Source organism: Callithrix jacchus, chromosome 19 (assembly GCF_049354715.1).
Source record: "Callithrix jacchus isolate 240 chromosome 19, calJac240_pri, whole genome shotgun sequence".
Lineage (NCBI taxonomy): Eukaryota > Metazoa > Chordata > Mammalia > Primates > Cebidae > Callithrix > Callithrix jacchus.
Window position 1 is genome coordinate 7,693,474 of NC_133520.1, and position 18,638 is coordinate 7,712,111.

The 18,638-nt window shown below is 41.0% G+C and overlaps 1 long non-coding RNA gene across 4 annotated transcripts in view; it reads right to left on the reverse strand.

Annotated features, from left to right (window-relative positions):
• LOC144580346 (uncharacterized) overlaps window positions 1-18,638 on the reverse strand; it is a 62,581-nt gene that overhangs the window by 35,983 nt on the left and 7,960 nt on the right. For 2 of the 4 annotated variants that reach the window (XR_013529681.1, XR_013529677.1), the window contains one exon: window positions 15,105-15,498. The exons of the other annotated variants lie outside the window; for them this stretch is intronic. This is a non-coding gene — a long non-coding RNA (uncharacterized LOC144580346). Of the gene's footprint in view, window positions 1-15,104; window positions 15,499-18,638 lie in introns of those variants that run through there. 4 annotated transcript variants of the gene reach the window in all.

Below are 18,638 nucleotides of genomic sequence, written 5' to 3' on the forward strand. Positions count from 1 at the left end.
AATTGCAAAGGTGTAGAACCAACCTAAGTGCCTATCTACTAATGAGTGGATAAAGAAAGTGTGATATACACACACACACACACACACACACACACCATGGACTACCACTCAGCCATTAAAGGGAACAAAATATCTTTTGTAGCAACTTAGATAGCGCTAGAGGCCACTATTCTAAGTGAAGTAACCCAGGAGTGGAAAACCAGAAAATGTTTGCCTTCACTTCTAAGTGAGACCTAAGCTAGGAATACGCAAAGGCATACAGTGATATGACGGGCTTTAGAGACTCAAAAGGGGAAGGGTGGGAGGGAGGCTCAGAATACAACACTACACATTAGGCACAATGAACACTGAGGTGATTGGTGCACTAAGAGCTCAGAATTCACCACTATATAATTCACCCTTGTAAACAAAGTCCACTTGTACCCCAAAAACTATTAATCTAAAACATTTTTGAATTAATTAAAAATAAATTTAAAAATGGGCATAATGATAATGCCTACATTGTTCTATGACACTGTAAATAACAATGCTAAATCTTGTTACAAAGCTTAGACAAAAGTTGTGTACAATAGCTGGCCTGCTGTAGACACTTGGTAAATGAGAAGCTAGTAATAGTCATCACTGTTCTTTAGCCTAGTCTGATTTGCCATTTGTCAAATAAAGTGAACCCTCAACAGCAGGTGGCCAGGGAAGCCAATAATGCCTGCAGATGGCACGATGATCTGCTAATTGCTTAAGACTTCAAAGGTCTAAATTGGTGTGGTAGCTCAGCTGCCAAGGACATCGAGTCTTCCCCTCTCCCTCCCCCTGCCTAAGCCCTGCTCCTGAGAATTCCGATGAAAACTCTGGTCCTCTAGAGACGGGTCAGCAATTTGCACTGTTAAAAATAAGGTATTTGGACCCTGACCTGAGATTTATGCGGAAACAGAAGGCATCCAGTGCCATCTTGAATTTATGTCCACTGCCATTAAAAAAATTAAAATTAAAAAACTTTTGGAGATGTTGGCATTTTTCTCGTGATTCGGATCTTCAACCAACCAAATTCCCCGACCAAGGGTGAGGTGAACAAAGGACCTGAGAATATACAAGGACCCTCAAGAAAATGTCAAGCTCAATTATATTCAAGTTACAGAGCATGGTGTATACTTGCTGCTATAAATAAATTTTTTTAACTGAGTTTTATATATATATATATTTTTTTATATATATATACCTTTTTATACCCCACATATATAAATATATACCTTTTTATCTAATAAATTGTCAACTCAGTTTCCCAACAACTCAAGAAACCATCTGCTTTTTGAGCTCTGTCTTCACAGATGTCCTTCCTGAGTTTTAAACCACGACCTCGGCCTGGGCTTCCTGCTAAAAAGGATGGGTAGTTTGCCACTTGTCAGGGAAGAGCCTCCACACATATTTTTTCATTGCCAGTCTAAAAACGTGGCATGTTACCCATATATCAAAGCATCCACATGTCTCTGGCACAATCTCTCCTATGTGCTTCCTATAGGGGGGTTGATATAATTGAAAGTAGTGGAGAAATGGACTAGAGAAAGAGGGGAAACAGATGGAGAGGAAAAGCTATTCACAGTCTAAAAGGGCACGTGTCCATGGTGCTGTGTCTTCTGAAATGACAAAAGAGAAAGAATTTGGGGAAAAGCCAAGCAAAGTGCAGCCCAGTGTGGTCCACTGCCATTCAAGCTGTTGTCCTTCAAGGCCAGCATTGATGGGAAGAGAGTCTTTGGAATTGATTATTTCATGGCAAACTTCAAAAGCAAACTGCAGCTTTGCTCCTTGTCCTAGTCAGGCCAAGCTGCCATAACAAAATGCCACAGATTGCAGACTTAAGAAACAGAAATGTATTTCTCACAGTCCTGAGGGCTAGGGCATCCAAGATCCAGGTGCCAACTGATTCAGTTCCTGGTGAGGACCCTCTTCCTGTCTTGCAATGTGCTCATATGGCAGAGACAGAGATGTGGGACGGGGAGGGAGGGAGGCAGAGAGAGAGAGAGAGAGAGAGAGAGAGAGAGAGAGAGAGAGAGAGAGAGAGAGAGAGAGAGAGAGAGAGAGAGAGAGAGGAGAGAAGGTACAGCTCTCCAGTATCTCTTTTTATAAGCACATTAATCCTATCGGATTAGGGCCCTTGAGACCTCTCTCAAACTTAATTACTTTCTTAAAGGCTCTTTTTTCAAATATAGTCACAATATAGTTTAAAGCTTCAACTAGGACTGAAGGGAAGAAACAACTCAATCCACAACACTGGTAAAGAGCTCACTCTATCTGAAGGTCCCTTTTCATGGCCTGGGGAGTCATCCTTAGCGTGTTTTGTATACCACAAAACACAGGGACCTGGGGGTCTCTGGCTCACTAGAAGTCCTTAACTTATCACCTCCTCAGTGGTCACAGGCTTTTAAAGATTTATTATTTAAAAGGAATTATCACTTTATCAAAGAATTTCTCTGATAACACGTTTTACAAATTGAGAGGTGGGAATATTTGAGTGGGAAGAGTTTGAGATATCTGCCCATCAGAGAGTTATTAGAAATGAACAGTAAAAGGAATTACAATGATAATGCAGGGCAAATATGAACTTTGAGTTGTACCCTACTTTTTGGGAATCCCTCCATTACTAAAATAAGGCCAACCTGCTCTTCATCAGTGATATTATTCCTAGAATTATTTTGTACAGCTCCATTTTTTTTTTTAGTTAGAGAGAAGCAATGCTCCAAAGCCATAGAGAGAAAAAGGGTAGGTGACATCTTCCTCTCAAAGCGCACTATCCTATTTAACTCAGCCAATATTTTCTAAGCAGCTACAACAGGTCAAAGATCATTCTAGGCACTGACAAAGCTGAGGCTTAGGGAGTTGATCATTTGCCACATAAAAGGTCTTTCCTTCTTTCTACCCCAAGTCCTGTGAGTCTTGAGGTTGTGCCTGGAAGCCGCACAGAAGCAGACTAGTGCATCCAAAGGGCCACTCTCCATCCTGGAACTGTGCAACTAACTGCCTTGTATCCAGCACCATGGCATTCTCCACCCCCAGCCCATCAGTGCCCCATAGAAAACTTTAGGGTTTCTTTACTGGCTAGGGCAGTTTTTCACTGAGCCATTCACACTCAAGATTGTTGACCAAGGAACTATACTTACAAGCTGGAGCAGGAATAATGCAAAGCTCGCATGCCAGTAGAGGAGTCAATCAGGGAAATGATAGCAGTGAGGTCTCTGAAAAGCCCACCATGTTCTCCACAGTTCCCAGTTAACTCACTTCATTTTTCTTCTTTCTCTCCCTGCTTCCTCATCCCCTTTATTCTCTTTTGCTTCTCACTCAACTATGCCTTAGAGGGTTTGTGTGCCCTTCTCAGAGATTCACAAAACCCACCAAGGAGAAATCCTTCAATAACGAAACTCATCTATTCCACTTTTTCCCAAATGCATTTCTCTCCTGAGGTCATGCATAACCCTATGGGTGGTTTCTAGGAGTTGCTGACCTGTTTCCAATAATTTAACCCAGGTCACTAAACTGGCCTAATTATAACTCTAAAGAAGACAGTGTTTGCCTTCAGCTCCTTTTTATCTCACCTTCCAAGGTACTGCTCCTCACTTTTGGCATCTACCATGCATCAACTCTACCCATATTCTACCCCTGGCTACTTTAGACTCTGGATAAAGAGGACCACCAGGCCCTGTGCTTTCTATCCAAAACTTGATGCTCTAGGCCAGAATTTCCACCTGTGAGCTCTAAGGACTACTTATCTTTGAAAAATTATTAACGAAAAAGAGAAGTCATAGTTAAGCAAGTTTGTATATTAGATCCTCTTCCTAGAGAATTTCCTCATCACATTCCTTTATTAAAGGCTCTGAAAAGTTCTGTATTAGAAAAGCTTATTAAAACTTACTTTCCCAGATGCCTTGGACCATCAACCTCTTTTGTAATAACACCTAATGTGATGGCGAAAGGAACTATATTTTCTGCAGACTACATTTTGAGAAACTTGTACAGAAGAGTTTCTCTTCTGATCTTCCCCATCACATTTCCCCTGTTGTATGTTTCATTCTGTCAGGATAGAGTTAGACAATCGAACTAATCATGACATGCTGAGCTAATAATCGTAGCACACATCAATTGTCTGTTTGGTACTAGTTCCTGCTCTCAAAAATATGGTGGCATAAAAGGCAGCAACATCTTCATTTTACAGATGAAGAAACTGAGACTTAAAGAAGATAGGGAACTGCCTCGAGTCTTACCCTAGCAGTGGGTGTTCAGTTGGGATTCAAGCACTGGATCTTCCAATGATTGTTGTAATACTAACCATTCTGTAAATAAGGGATTAATATACTCCTCTCCTGCGGATCATGAGGTCAAGAGATCAACACCATCCTGGCCAATATGGTGAAACCCCGTCTCTACTAAAAATACAAAAGAAAAATTAGCCAGGTGTGGTGGTATGCACCTGTGGTCCCAGCTACTCAGGAGGCTGAGGTGGAAGAATTGCTTGAACCCAGGAGGCAGAGGTTGCAGTGAGCCGAGATTGCACTCCAGCCTGGCAGCAGAGCAAGACTCTGTTTCAAAAACAAAAAATAAAAATAAAATACTCCCCTCCCTAGAGCTGTTTACATTTTAAAGTCAAAGAGAAAAAATACTTTAATACCAGAAGAATGAAATGAATCCCTACTAGCAGGAATCAGGGAAGACTTTGAAAAAGCCAGGGAGAGAGAACTTGGGGAAGTCAGTGTTCCTGTATGTCTTTCAGGTCACAATCCCCTCTCCTCATGAGTGCAAGGAAAGTTCTGCCCGCTTGGACAGGGAACCTTCAATCCTCCTCCAAGCTAAGGTTGTAAGGATAGGCAAACAGCCACATATCTACCTGTAGGCACAGCTATGGATTGGCACTACATAAAAATAACTTTGGATAGACTGATTTGTGGAGGCCACATGCATTGCCTCGATTAATGGCTTAGTTTGTGGTTTTATTCCAGTAGATTAAAACTGAAGCCTACTGTCCACCATAAATAAATTTTTTCTAATAAAAAACAGGTCCATGCAATGGTGGCTGTATAATGTCCAACGTGGTGCTCTCAAAACCAAGAGATTTACTGTACTAGATATTTTCTGAAGATAAGAATCCTGAGAAATCAGTACATTTGCCATTTTAAGTACACATTTGCCCCCAAATGGATGGTAGATTCACCCAAGCCACCCCAAAATCAGAAATTGGGGTGAACTTCAGTTGAAGAGGTTTTCTAGACGACATCCCTTCTAATGCATTGTCTGTAATGATAACTTGGTCTGCAGTGAAGCAGCAATGGAATCTCATTAGGCTCCAATCCTGTTCTGTTTGTACTTCTCCATCACCTTTATTTGTTTAAGAGGCCTGACAAGGCAAACGCTCCTGATGTGATGTTTACATTGCAGCTTTCACTGGAGCTTATTAAACTCATCGTTACTTCATATAAGCTGCAGATAGGTGGCTAGGGCCAGTTAGTGTTGACAGTAAGTAACAGACACCCTGCCACAAGGTAACATGTTTATATACTCCATTGGATGCCTGGTGGATTTTGTCCCTGTAAAACTATCATAGATAATGAAACTACTATCAGATAAGTGACTATAATAAATGACCACAATCAGGCCTCTGGCTGATGAGAACACTTGGTGGTCTCTCCAGCCTGACTTGGACAAATCCCAGGCTAAGTTCACATGAAAAAAAAAAATCGAGTTTAAATGAGATTGATTCAGTAGAACATTATTTTATTTCAAAAGAAGCAAGAGTTGAAAGAAATTGAGTTTTCATCTTTCTTTCCAACTTTTTTCCTTATCTGTCTTATCTTAAAAATAAATGAATTAACAAATAAAATTCTAAAGTCAGATTCTTATCAAATTCAAAAGCACACAGTATGCCTCCTCCACAAATGTTCCCATGAAATTCAGAGTTCACAACAGCACATCTAAGGTTGGGGAAGCTTCTTTAAGAGGAAAGGCTTGTGTTGAGCTGTTACTACACCCAGAAGGAAAACAGGAGCGACTACATCACTGAGGGTCTTGACATGGACTTTAATATGGCTGGACAGTCTAGGATCCACTCAGCAGCTTGCAAGACATGACTGTAATTATGTCTTTAAAGGGTTTTGTTTACACCAAGCAGGCTCTCATTACATGACGGTGAAATAATAGCACAGAATTTAAGTGCTCTGATGAAAAGGTCTTTAAAAGACATTTATTTTCTTGTACGGAATAGTCATTTCCAGGATGACTTATAGATTTACAGTGAGTTTTTTATATATGTATATAACTTAAGAATGTGCTGAAAGAAGGCTTGTAGAGCCCTTTTAGAGACCTTAAAAGATGATACTAGCCATGTGAAAAATGATTGGCAGGCAAGCATGCCTTGCAAAGCACTGTGAAATTATTTTTCATCAGCGACAACTCTTTTGTTTATGTCATGTCATGCTTGCCTGCCCTAGATACCTCCCCACTCCTCTTTCTTACCATTCTCCCCGCATTTCCCTCCCCCTCCCCATCCCAATGCTCCTACCTTGCTCTCAGCCTCCTTTGAATCACAGCTACAGTTTTAAAATTTGGCTAGAGGGAAAGTACTTTTCTGTAAATGTATGTTTTCTCTGGGGGTTTCCATTTTCATTTAATTTAATATTTCCTAATAATAGTTTTAGGGAAAATTACCCTGGATGGTGGAGTGATCTCCCCTAGAAATAAATGCTGTGGTAGTCAGGGGCGGGGCAGGGAGGGGGTGATTGATGGGGCTTTTGTATATCCCTGTTGCCAGAAGACCTCATAAACTCAGGAAAGCTGCCCAGGCATCAGTCTGTTTACCTTTTCACGACTTTAAAGGTGATTTATTTGACCTTTGAAAACCAGGATCATACTTCTTGCTGAAAACAGTGCACATTTCAGCATAAATGGTGACTGTCAAGATGGTGAAGCCTCCAGTTGGGTCTTTTATCACTTTTTTTCCCTGTTCTAATCAGAATTGGGAGTGTCTTCTGGATTCTTAGTACAAACATATTTGAGGGGCATTGTCTAAATATACCGAGATAAGTGTGTTTATATGCCATCTGTACATATAGTTTCCATAATGATTTTTTAAACTATTTATAAATGCCCTGGATATTGGGTAAAGTAGTAGTACAGGTAGAGAAAAAGCCTGAGATTTGAGCTAGGATCTGAGTCTCTCGCTTAATACCGTCTGGTTTACCCTAAGCGTATAATGCAGCATCTTACGAGTGAGAACTCTGGAGCCTCACCACCTGCACTGGATTCCCAGCTCTGCTCTTTACTTGCTGTAAAACCTTGGGCAAGACACTTAACATCTCTGTGCCTTGATGTCCTTATCTGTAAAATGGAATCAGGACAGTGCCTATACCTCACAAGGTTCACGTCAAGAGTAAATGGGTTGAAACATGTAGATTGCTTAAACTAATGCTTGGCGTTTAGAAAACAATAAAAGTTATTAATATTATGTAAAAGAATCGTACATACAACAAACAGGTAATGTTGAAACTAACGTAAGACAATGCATGCTAACCACTTCGTACAAGGCTATCTGCTGTTCAAATGCCACTAACTCCCTGAACTGAAGACAGCTCCTCAAAATCTCCATCTATCGCACTAGCACTGGATGCTGTGACCAGATAGGACTTCACAACGTTTTTAACCCAACTGTGAAGCAGTATGGCAGGTCTTCCTATCTTCACTTAACATATGAAGAAACTAAAGGCCAAAAATAAAACAAAATCACTTACTCAATGTCACATAGCTTCTCAGAATATAGTATTAAGAGCATCGCTCCTCAGAATGCAGTATTAGGAACATTCTAATTAAAATATCATCATATTATTTATTTGCTGATGAGTAAGGGACAAAGTAATATCCAGTTGTTGTTCAGTTTTGTAACTGAAGGCTGCTTCCCTGCAGGAACCAGTTTCCCCTTCAGAGAGACTCAACCAGCAGAGGAAATGGTTGAGAGCTGTCATTAGCCAAGGTCAGCGTTTTCCTGAGATTTAACAATCAAGAGAGGAAATGAGGAAAGGCATTCAACTGCACAGACTGAATTAAGAGAATCGCTTTACCAACTGCTTTTACTTAGGGACATCAGAAAGGATATTTGGTATCAATAAGATTTCTATTTTAAAACTTTTTATGTCCTTTTAGAACTCAATCCATCAAGAGAAGAATGGAGAACTGCAAAGCAAATCCATTCTATTAAAACAGAAATGGGTTTATTTCCACTGATGATTTTGTGCTTTCCCAACAATGGGTCAGGAGAGGGCAGGGATAGGTGAGTGTTGGGGGGACATCAACACTTGATCACCACACATTTTGCAAGCCCAGTTAGGAGCTTGTGGTGTGGCGATTCTTTGGAAAACTCCCGGGAGTCCCACAGGTTCCAGGTGGGGACTCAGGATTTAATGAATTGGTAGGATCAAGAAAGCCACATTTAAAAGGCAGAGGGAACCAGCCTTCTGAGGAATCAGAAGACGAGTTCCTAGGACAGGTGAAACCATGTTTCCCCAGTCACTGGGGTAGGGAGTACCAATGAGTAGCTGTTCCCTAGAAACCACTTGGAGGTCATCCATTCTGGGAATCTACCTACCTCCTCCAGTTCTCCCAGAGCCTCATTATTAGAAACTGCTTACAGGCTACACCCTTCCTATGGTCCCAGTACCCCAGCCTCTCCTGCACCTCTCGAAAGTATCGACATCCATGAGTACTGCCCATCCTTGACCTGCATATGCCTAGCTCAAAAACCCTGGGAACTGAGAAGGACTCTAGGGTTGCCACCAGCCTCCATGATGACAGTGCATAATTTATTAGCCCCTGCATTTCTCTTCAGGACGTGACAATCACATGTGTTCTAAGGGGACAGCTGAAGGCCCATTAATCTTCACCCTGGTGGGGAAGAGACTGATGGTAATTTAATTTAACTGGATGGGTGAGGTAGATATAAAAGACCACAAGGTTAAAATGACAAGATTATTAACTGCACCCAGGGCCGTCTGTTTACCAAGCTGCCTCAGTAAATGGAAGCGTGTTGGTTAAATGTGAACCAAGGTTCAAGCAAGGTTTACAGAGGGGAGTTTCAGGCAGATGTGGGTAATGGCAGGGCTCCACATTTCCAGGGAGAAAGCAAAGGACTTTTGTGGTTAGAAGAGGAACTTGGGCTTCAACCATCTTAGCAAGCAGGCTAAAGTTTAAAAGGTCAGGGCAAATTCAGAAATATTTCTCTCCTACACCCACAAAAAGGAAACGGTTGAACTTCATCACCAAGGTCCCCCTTTGAATCCTCTCTTGACAGACCTCCCATTCCAACTAACTCAATTTTTCCTCCTGTCCAAGTTGTTTTTAAAGGCTGAGCTACAGTGCTTTGCCTGAGGGGAAGCGAGTCTTCTGCCACTACTCTCTCCAGCCTGGGGAAGGACTTGAACACCCACAGGCTATCCTGGGGGAGGCCACACCCCGAAGAGAAAGCATCAAGCAAATGCATGTGAATGCTTCATTCCTCATGGTCAGTAGACACCATACACAGACCACTGCCAATAAGGAAAACCTTCACTTTCCCAGTTCCTGATCTGGCCCAGGATTTGTGCACAGAAATGTAATGACCAGCTTCCAGCTGCTTTCAGTGTCGCAGCTTTGTACCGAAACTGACCCTGGTCCCAACCCTGTTGAGGCCCTGCCCTTTGCCCCACTTCCATGCCCAAATTCACCATGCCAAGCAGATCAGCAGGGCCACATAGGTTGTCCCACACAGGACAGTGTTTGCACTAAGACACTAAAGGAATGATGTTTAACACCTTATGCTTTACAAAGCACTCATCTAAAATGACCCTTATTTAGCCCTGTATCTGGGCAAAGCTGTTAATTTCTCCAGTTTACAGATGAGAAAACTGAGACTCAGAGGGTTTAGGTGTACTAAGGCAGCAGGAAGCACAACAGATATTATAATCCCTCTATAAGTACTTATTTTACTTTTTTGCATATATATATATACACACACATATATATATGCAAAAAAGTACTATGTATATATATATATACACATATAGATACACAAATGTAATATATATATGTATGTGTGTATATATACATACATGTTATATATACATATGTATACACACACAGACACATATGTATATGTTATGTGTTACAGAAGCACCTGTAATCTCAGCCGCTCAGGAGGCTGAGGCATAAGAATCACTCAACCCAGGAGACAGAGGTTGCAGTGAGCCAAGATTGTGTCACTGCACTCCACCCTGGGCAATAGAACAAGACTCCATTTCAAAATAAATAAATAAATAAAATCCTGAATTAAAAAAATAAATAAAAACAAAAATAGAATCACTTGGCCGGGCACCGTGGCTCATGCACGTGTGTGTGTGTGTGTGTGTGTGTGTGTGTGTGTGTGTGTACAGAGAGAGAGAGAGAGAGAGATTTGTATATGTGTATATCTGTCTATAGCAGACACTATTACTGGCCTCTTCAAAAGTCAGCCCGCTTAGTCACAGAACCAGAAATTTCTTTTTTTTTTTTTTTGAGACGGAGTTTTGCTCTTGCTACCCAGGCTGGAGTGCAATGGCATGATCTCAGCTCACCACAACCTCCGCCTCCTGGGTTCAGGCAATTCTCCTGCCTCAGCCTCCCGAGTAGCTGGGATTACAGGCACGCGCCACCATGCCCAGCTAATTTTCGTATTTTTAGTAGAGACGGGGTTTCACCATGTTGACCGGGATGGTCTCGATCTCTTGAACTTGTGATCCACCCACCTCGCCCTCCCAAAGTGCTGGGATTACAGGCGTGAGCCACCGCGCCCGACCCAGAATTTTCTTTAGTATAGCCAGAGATGCATTGGCATCTGGAAGTGGACCCAGCTTCTGGTCTAAGAATGGGCATATGACCAGTTTCTGATCTATGAGATGAGAGAGGAAGCTGGCTAGAGAGTTTCTGGAAAGATTTTCCTCTATGATAAGAGGGAAGCACCATGAAGAGAAACTCTGCTGCCACACATTGCTCAATGTCCCCTGCTTCCAATCATGGAAAATGGGGGGATGATGAATGGAGCAGCTGCAACTTTTTTGCAGCAAACAGAGAGAAGACCAAAAACATCCAAGAGATGACAGCCCAGAGCCCTGTGATCGTCAAGCCGCTAAGCTAGCGTTAGCAGTTGCATTCCACCATACTTCTCGTTGAAGCCATTGTTAGTGGAGCATTTTGTTTACTGGAGCTAAAAGCCCTCCCAGATAATATGCTTCCCCACCAGTTCACGAGAAACTCAAGCACAGAGACTATCTTTTATTTGTGTCTCGGTCCCCTCTGGAATTTAGTCCAGAAGTAGGCACTCAATATATGTTTGCTAGAATAAAGGCAACAAGGAAGAAAACAGTGTACTTCTAACAGATAGACCTTGCGTGATGAACTTGTCAGAACCAGCGAAGTAGAATTTTGGGTCTTTGCTGAGATTTCAGTCTGTTCTGTGTTAACATTTTTATGACTGCTACCATTACTCTGCCTTCCTTCCTAGAACTGTTCTCACCATTTCCATATATCCCAACAACTAAAAACATGGTTTTTATAACACTGAAAAAGTTAGTAATGCACTTCTACAATGAAGATGTTTTTCTCATTTAAAAATACAAAAATTATCTTGGTGTGGTGGTGAGCACCTGTAATCTCAGCCACTCAGGAGGCTGAGGCATGAGAATCACTCAAATCCAGGAGATAGAGGTTGCAGTGAGCCAAGATTGTGTCACTGCACTCCAGCCTGGGCAATAGAACAAGACTCCATTTCAAAATAAATAAATAAATAAAATCCTGAATTTAAAAATAAATAAATAAAAATAAAAATAGAATCACTTGTCTGGGCACCGTGGTGCATGCCTGTAATCCCAGCACTTTGGGAGGCTGAGGCAGGCAAATCACAAGGTCAAGAGACTGAGACCATCCTGGCCAACATACTAAAACCCCCTCTCTAATAAAAATACAAAAATTAGCTGGGTGTGGTGGCGCACACCTGCAGTCCCAGCTACTTGGGAGACTGACGCAGGAGAATCGCTTGAACCCAGGAGGCAGAAGTTGCAGTGAGCCGAGATCACACCACTGCACTGCAGCCTGGCAATAGAGCGAGACTCTATCTCACAAAAGGAAAAGAAAAATAGAATTACTTAAAGGTGACATTCAAAATTAGTGAAGGTAAGATAAATTATTCACTGAGTGATGAAATCATCTAATAACCATCTGAAAAAAATCAAGTAAGATTCAGGACTATACACCAAAATAAATTCTAGGTAAATTACAGCCGACTGTATTAGAAGGTAAACCACTACTGGACTTTGTTAAATAATCTGAAGAACATATTAATAAATATTTGGAAGCTTTGGAAGAACCTTGTGTAGCAGAAATCATAAAGAAAAAAATTGAAATACTAACTAAATGAAAAGTTACATTTTCTGAATATTAAAAAAAATCATAAAAGTATAAAAGAAATAACACTGGAAAAAGTATTTGCATATGAAGACTTCATGTCTTAATTTACATAGGAATCTTACAAGAAAGCACGAAAAAACAACACCCCAAGCACAAATGTGCAGAAGACATTAGCTCAAAATTGATTCAAATAAAATAAAAATAGCAAAATTAATACACATATAAAAATATAGAATCTCACTGGTGACAAAAGACATTTGAATTAAAATGAGATCTTCGTCATCATTTTTGCTTATCGTATTGGCAAAGATTTTTTTTCATTATTATACCAAGCATTTGGGAGAGGTTGGAAAAAATGTGCTATTTGTAAGCTCCTGCTAGAACCAGAAAACAGAAAATAGATATTCACAGAAAACAAAATATCAAAAAGAAAAGAAAACCTTTGGGCCATAATATTATTTTACGGAATGTATCCTAATGTAATATTTTTAAGATGAATACAAAAATTTAGCTATAAATATACTTATTGCAGCACTGTGTTTAAGAAGTTTAAAAGGAATTAACCTAAGTGTTTGTTAAATGATAGCACAGCTGTTCAGTGTTGTTACAGAGCAAATATTGTTACAGCAAAGTGCTCCTTGCCTTAGAGGAAAATGAAACAAGCAAGTCATTAAATAGTACAAGCACCTTCACATGAAAGTGGAAGTTGGTCATGGGGTGATGGCAGCACAGAATTTTTTTGGTGGGATCTGTTCTAAAGTTCCTAAAGTTTTCTGTGAATTACATGTATTATGTTTATAATCAAAACTTGCTATTTTTGATAGATACTAAAGGCAGGGAAGGGTAGGTAGGTAGGAGGGGGGACAAAAAGAAGTATAGGTATGAACATACAGTTTGACAGTACAGTAGAGAGACTACAGTGAACAACAATTGTATCTTTTAAAGTAGTTATAACTGAGGACTTGAGTTATTCTCAACACATAGAAATGATAAATACTTAAAGTGAGGGACACCTCAAATACTCTGACTTGATCATAACACATTCTATGTATGTAACAAAATGTCTCATATACACCATAACTAAATTGCTCTCCCAAATGCTTGGTATAATAATGAAAAAAAATCTTTGCCAATATGATAAGCAAAAATGATGAAGAACTCATTTTAATTCAAATGTCTTTTGTCACCAGTGAGGTTCTATGTTTTCATATGTGTATTAATTGTTGGTATTTTTATTTTATTTGAATCAATTTTGAGCTAATGTCTTCTGCACATTTGTGATTGGGGTGTTGTTTTTTTCGTGCTTTCTTGTAAGATTCCTATGTAAATTAAGACATGAAGTCTTCATATGCAAATACTTTTTCCAGTGTTTTTTTTTATACTTTTATGATTTTTTTAATATTCAGAAAATGTAACTTTGTATTTAGTATTTCAATCTTGTTACTAACATTTTATATACTGTAAAATATTGTATATCAATAAAAATGATTATTTTTATTAAAAAATAACCTCTTATTTAAATATCACTAGCCAAGAAATATGCTGCTCCCAATAATATTTCAAGTCATAACACATTACTTCCCAGTCACTTTATAAAATTGACACATACACCTAACTAAGATAAAGTGCTAATAAAAAAATCATATTGCATTAATAAACTTTTTCAAACAAATCCCATTAATAAAACTGACAAAATTTCCATCTCCACGATGGCATACGTGGACACTATGTTGTATAACCCTACAGGAGCCCTCTAAGGTGAGAGAATGAGCAAACTGAGGCTGAGGGTGTCTAAGTGACTCAGGGTATCTAAGGGAGGAAGTAATAACTGCCATACCTGAGGACTAATGGCTTCACTACACACTTTGGCCTTCATGCAAGACTTAGATAAAGGAAGGATGGACCTCAGTGAGTCCCACTGGCTGCATGGTTCCCAAGTACTATGACCCAGGAACTGGAGGCCTGAGAGCCCATTCCAGTCTCTGCATAGCCCCCAGCCCCCGGCATTGCGTGTGCCCCTCCCTGAAGGGGTCTCCTGGACTCTCTCTCTGCCTCTGTTCCCCAGCTATAAAAACTGGAGCTCAGACCCGCCCCCTCATCTTACAGAAGAGTGGACCAGCTGAACAGCATCCATAGAGAGCCCAGAATGGGTTAAGGCTGAGCATGGTTAGACACAAAGCCTTGTGTGGGAGTCAAGTCAAGCAGGAGGTCGTAGCTCAGCCAGAACTGCCAAATTGGTCTCCGGTGTTTCATCACCTGAAGCCCTTCCCCTTAACACGATGCCGAGGACCAACAAGGGAACCTGAAAACACAACTCGTTTTCAGAATCGTGCTCAATAAAGTTTCTTCTCCTACTGATATCTTATTACAGAATGATCTGCATGGCATATCAGAACCTATGAAGAATATAGGGGTTTTTCTTGTCAGTGTCTATCTTTTTTTAAGTGCGTGTGTCAATTTTGTAAAGTGACTAGGAAGTAATGTGACATAAAATATTGGGAGCAGAATGTTTCTTGATTGTGATTTTTCAAACAAGAGAGGTTGTGATTATTTTTCTTACGTAAAAATAACTATTTTATAATATTTTATAATAATATTTTACACATTAATGGAGTACATATGACATCTGTTACATACATAGAATGTGTAATGAACAGGTCAGTATTTGAGGTGTTCATCACTTTGAATATCCTTCCTTTTGACAGAAAATAAAGCAAATTCATAATATAGATCTGTTTTTGTCCCATCTACTCACATGACATAGATACCCAGCCTAAGCCACAGGCCTTAATCAGACCTCCCAGGTGACTCAGAGCCATTCCACACTTTATTCACCTGGTCAGCAATGCTTCATCTCCTCTGACAGCCCAGCACCCGTGTCCCCTTCCTGAAGCCATCGTGATCCTTTCTGCTTCTCCACAGGCCAAGCAGATTTCACTGCAGCTCTCACGACTGTCTCTGAGGCACACAGTCACTACACAACCCCCGTGTTGTGGCACTCTCTGATAGTGCTATGCTCAGCTGTCTGCTCATCTCTCTTCTCCACTGTGCTCTGAGCCCCTGGAAAGCAAAGAACCACATCTAATTTCTACAGCGCCTGGCACAGAGACTGGCACATGGTCAGTGGAACGCTTCATTGAGGCAGTTGATCCCTTTGGTATGCTCAAGAGTCCCATGAAAAAGCCAGAGGATGGGAACTCATAGCCAATGACAGGGAAGAAATGAGAATTACAGACATTCCTGCTGCAGAATAGAGAGCATAACTGTAAGAAATGAATGAATGAATGAACGAATGCATACATACATACTCTCTCTGGTCTGAGCATGACCAAAAACACAAGGAAGATGTTCACCAGGCAAGTGACAAAGTGCCAAAACTGGAGTTGGGGGACCTGGGTAAGTTATCCAGAGATTTTTCAGTTGTGAAGCAAATTCTATTACAGGAAACTTGATTAAGTACCACATGAACCAACTTCAGAAGAGGCAGTGCCTGGTGGTGCCATGTCTTCATATTTGTTGAATGAATTAAGTGGTGGCTATAGAACGGCGAAATAATCAACCAGATACCGAGGAGTGTTGCAATGGTGTCATTAAAACCACTGTATTTCACAAATGGGGATTTGAAACCCAGAGGAAAGAGAAGACATACTTCAAGAAATATTCTCAGTTACCTGGGTCTAGAACTCAAGTCTCCCAGCTGTCAACTCATTGAGAGAAGAAATTTACTCCTCAGAGTAAAGCAAATGGCATATTAGAGAAAGAATAGAAATTACAGAGAACTTGGTTACGAGGAAACATGTACATTTGGGATAGAAGATGATTTAAAAGCTTTTCTTCTTCTTCCAAGAACTGTTCGTGTCGGTTTTTTGGCCCACCTGCAAATACCTGGATTATCACAATTCAAGAATTAGTGAAGGAAATACCAAATCATACTGAGGTGTTGTTAGAACAGTTGTTCCGCAATGGTGGTTGACTTCATTAATGTTTTTATAACCACATAGAAAAGACATACCTGCCTCCATCTTAAAAGCAAAGCTGGAGGGCTCAGACCCGATACCAATTCCAGCTTCATCATGAAGGATGGTAAGTTTGGGGAAGTTACTTTACTTACCCCCGACAAATCTAGCTTCCTTAACTTGAAAATGAAAACAATAATATCTGCCTCATATAGATTATTTCTGATGATTAAATCAGCCATTGGACAGCGGCCTGGCACATGAAATGTACTTGATTAAAAATTAGTTCTCCCCTTCCATTTTCCTCCTCTGCAAATTATTCAGAATGTATAATCAGAGCATGAGGAAACTACCACCACCTGGTGTACGGGTCTCAAAACTGCATAAGCAGCAGCAAAGGTGAAAATACAAGTTCCACTGAGGAAACTGCAAAACGAAACTTCACAAATGACGGAATGCATCATACGTAAAATACATCAATTATTATGGGATAGAGGCCATTGACCATCTCAGGATGATGGGGAGAATCGATCAGGGCAATCTTCCTGGAATAGGTACACCTTATTTTGAAATGTAAGTGGAGGAAAACGGATGTGGACTGATTGGAAAGAAGAAAGAAGTTTTCTGCACAGTCGGAAAAACATCTTGGAAGCAAAAGAGGAAGGTCCTGGTGGCAAATAATGTCAACTGGAACCTTTAGCCCAGCCATGCTTGTTAAGCCTCTAGGCCCTTTGATCACAGAAGAACAAGAACTGGGTGTAAGTCACCTCACTAGGAGGCTGTAACAGCCAGCTGGTGGTATTTGAGCACAACATCTCTAACTTTGGATGTTCATGGAAACAAAGAATTTTTGTCCAGGACTTGCTTTAATGGACAGAAGGTGTTGGAGGCAGGTGAGACCATTCTAACAAAGAGCAGTCCCTCCCTGTAGAGCCCCAGAGAGGGTGGAAATGTGTTTCTCCTCAAGCATATGGGTAATAGATGTCTTTTCTATGTGGTTATAAAATATAGCAGTCCTGTCTGACCCATCTTGGTGTTCCTGACAATACTTAACTCAGTGCTCAGTACCTGGAAGAAGCTCCATACGTGGCTAAGTTGATTTTCCCACCTGGTAGGAATCAGAAGTTGTATTATGCAGCAGATTTTCTAACCCAGCTCTCTGAATCCTTACTCTACATTCTGGGATGTGCCGACCCTCTCTTTCAGATCTTTAAAGATGTTTCTTTTTCTGCCTGAAAAATATTCCAAAGGTCCCAGTTGAGACATGGCATCTTCCAAAAAGTCTTCTCTACTTCCTGTAGCACTCAGTAATTCTCTTACAGTCCTAGCATGTATTGCCACACCGTATCATGACTTGTCATCCTCACATTTGTATCCAGGTTTGACTCTAAGTTCCATGAAAGCAGAAACAATGATTCTCTTGTTGGTTGCTGTTTCCCAAGAACCTAGTATAGTGCCTGGCACATTAAAGGTCCGTAACAATTTAGGCTGAAATTAGCAGGATGTCCAAAAACCCTAATCTGAGTAGCCTACAAATGAAGGTAACTCAGGAGAGGGGGTGGCTCCCCTAGCAGTGCCCATCTCCACTCCCTGAAGCTTGCCTCTGACACTTCTTTGGTCCAGACCAGTGCTGTTGTTGAGTCTACCACCATCTTGGCAGGGCGGACTTTGGCCACAATATCCCCACCTGCCCTGGGCTTCTGGGGATCCAACTTACCCCACACCTTACACCACACTCTGAGCACGTTTCCATATGTTGAAGAGCCTGGGCAACTGCATTGGGTAAGGTGCCTCAAACACAAGGCCATGCACAATTGTTTTCTAGGGAGAGCTCACCCTGATTCTCTAACTCCAACAAAAAGAAGAGAAAACCATGGAAGAGTTAGGCAGGAAAGATGAACCCTCATGGGACTCAGAGTCCAGAGCCCTGGACAGTCACAGTGGGCACTTCCATATGTTCCAGGTGACATCAGGTTAAAAGAGACATCCAGGAAAGCCCCGGAGTGGGAAAGAAGTCATACAGACAGCTTGTGGAGGAAAGGAGGGATTAAAGCAAGAAGAAATGAGTACCCCACAGTGGAGGGCCAGGCAGCACCAGCCAACTATTTGTACATGGCCCCAGGCATTTATAGCCCCAGTTGCCTGCCAGAGTAACTACCTTCTCCGTCACAGCAGTTTTTTCCTCCTCCTCCTATCAGCAACATGAAGAAAAGAAATATTTCTCCCCAAATCTGGAGGATGCAC